Here is a 2,442-nt window from a genome sequence, read left to right on the forward strand (position 1 = left end):
CCCCTTGCTTGCCACTGCAGCCCACAAGGGTCCTGGCCACAGGGAAAAGCCACACTTGCCCATCCCTGACACAGTTCCTTGCAAGCAGGAAGGGGACTGCCCCCCCTCAATCATTCAGACCCCACCCCTTCCCCCAGGGCCGCATTGCTTTTGAAGTTGAAGCTGGAGGGGGGAAATGAGTGCTTACCTGGTCCCAGGTCCACACTCAATTCGGTGGCCCAGCAAATCCAGGATGCAGGCAGACTCCCAGCTCCGCCCGCCCTGCTGTGGGGAACACTTCCTGTTCACCAGGTCAGCTCCCGTGGAGGGCAGGTCCCAACAAGACACTCCGCTCAGCAGCTGCAGGGGTGCCTTGCAGAGCTAGAGTCCTTAAAGTGAGCTGCAGAGAAGGGAGCAGGGATGGGGTCTCGCCGGGGCAGGGTGTAGTGGTGGTGGTGGTGGTGGTCAAAGGGGATGATGTCAAAAGGAATGAACCCTTGGGTGGGGGTTTGGTGCCCATGGCTGTGTTCAAGCTGTAGGACTCACAGACCTGGTGAGTGGTTTGCTGGGGGAAGGGCCTGTGTCTGAGACTTGTTTCTGGCACTATGCCCAGGCAAGTGAACAGGCTTGCAGGGGGCAGGGACATGTTCAGCTCCCTGGGCTACCCTCCCCACCCACAGCACCTAGGACCACTATTTTGAAACATCTTGTGAAAGCATAAATGAATTCTTATCACTTCCACGCTTAAAATTTTCCAGCAGCTTCCTGTAGCATTTAAATGAAATCTGAACTTGTATCATAGCCTGGAAGGCTCCCCACCATCTGGGCCCTGCCTCTATCTCAGATGATACCTCCCAGCAACCCTCTTTTTGTTCACCAAGCTGCAGCAACAAGGGTCTTCTTTCTCTTCTGCAAACACACCAAATTTGCACTTGCTATTTTCCTCTGTTTAAGATTCACCCATGGCTAGCTCCTTCTTGTTATCCATTTCTCAGCTCTAATGTCACCTTCTAGAGAAGGAAATGGCAACCCACTCCAGTATTCTTGCCTGGGGGATCCCATGGACAGAGGAGCCTGGCAGGTTACAGTCCATGGGGTCACAAAGAGTCGGACATAGCTGAGCGACTGAACACAGCTTCTCAGCACACCTTCTAACCCCCAGGCTGATGTAGCCTGCTATCTAACACCCTTTTTTATCACTTCACCCTCATTTTCTCCACGGCACTTGTCACCTCCCAATATTGTTCTTATTTATTTGTTTACTGTCTCCTGGGCTCCATGAAGACAGGAGCTTTGGGTATCTTATTCATGCATGAATTCCCAGTGCTTTGATCAGTGCCTGGTAAATAAGCAAGCTCAATAAATACTAGTTGAAAAAAATGGAAGGATCGGGACTTAGGAAAAGCAAAGACAGAGGGAAAACTGAGAGAACCTTTAGTGAGCATCCCTTCCTTTTTGAAGCTGGAAAATAAAGTCCCTCCAAAAGAAAGGGGCTTGCCCAAGGTCACAGGGTGAGAACCAGAGCCAGGTTCTTTCCTCCTAGTCACATTGCGAGAAAGAGAAACTGTGCTCACTTGTAAATCCAACTGTTTGGGTTCAAGTCCAACTCTACCACTTGCTGACTGGATAACCTTGGGGAAGTTAACTTCTTCGAACCTCAGTTTCCTCATCTGTAAGATGGGGCTATTAAGAACACTGCTTTCCTGAGGTTTTATGAAGATGAAACAGGATTGTGTACGTTACTGTGCTTAGTATGGCACCTGGCCCATAGAAAAGCACTCAATAAATATTAGTTACTGTTGTTTCAAAGCCAAGGCAGAATCAAAGACTGAGATTGGGGTGAGGGTAGGATCCACTGAACCCTCTAGAGAAGGCCCAGTCTGCTCCCCAGTGGAGCAGGAAGCCGCTGGTCCCTGGTCGAGTCTAAGCTTGCTAGCCGAGCCATAGGCTGTGCTGGGAAGCTGCGAGCAGGCGCTTGTCTGGGGTGGGGCCTCAAGCTTTTGGCTCCCCAGACTCAGAGAGAAATCTGCATGTGGCTGAATGTGCACATTTGCAAGAAATCACATACACACACACTTAGGAGGCAATTTTGAATAATTATGTGGGTACACTCTGTGTGTGTGCCTGCTTGACAGAATGAATGGAATGGGAGTAAATAAACTGGTAGCCATGGGGCTTGTGTGTGTGCACAGGTGTGAGCAAGTGCAGGTGTGGGGCTTCACGAATGGGCTCTTTTAGGATATATGTGTGAATTAAATTCTGTGCAACTCCCGATCCCATTTCGTGCAGAAAATGGTTCACAGCACACAGCTTCTGGCCGTGTGACTTTGGGCAAGTGACTTATATTCTCTGATCCTTAGTTTCCTGACTTCATAATATCATTTTGAGAATGAAATGAATTAAAGTACATAATTACTATGGTATATGACACAATTTTCAACAAATATTACCAAGTACTATTGC

Source organism: Budorcas taxicolor, chromosome 7 (genome assembly GCF_023091745.1).
Source record: "Budorcas taxicolor isolate Tak-1 chromosome 7, Takin1.1, whole genome shotgun sequence".
NCBI classification, from domain to species: domain Eukaryota; kingdom Metazoa; phylum Chordata; class Mammalia; order Artiodactyla; family Bovidae; genus Budorcas; species Budorcas taxicolor.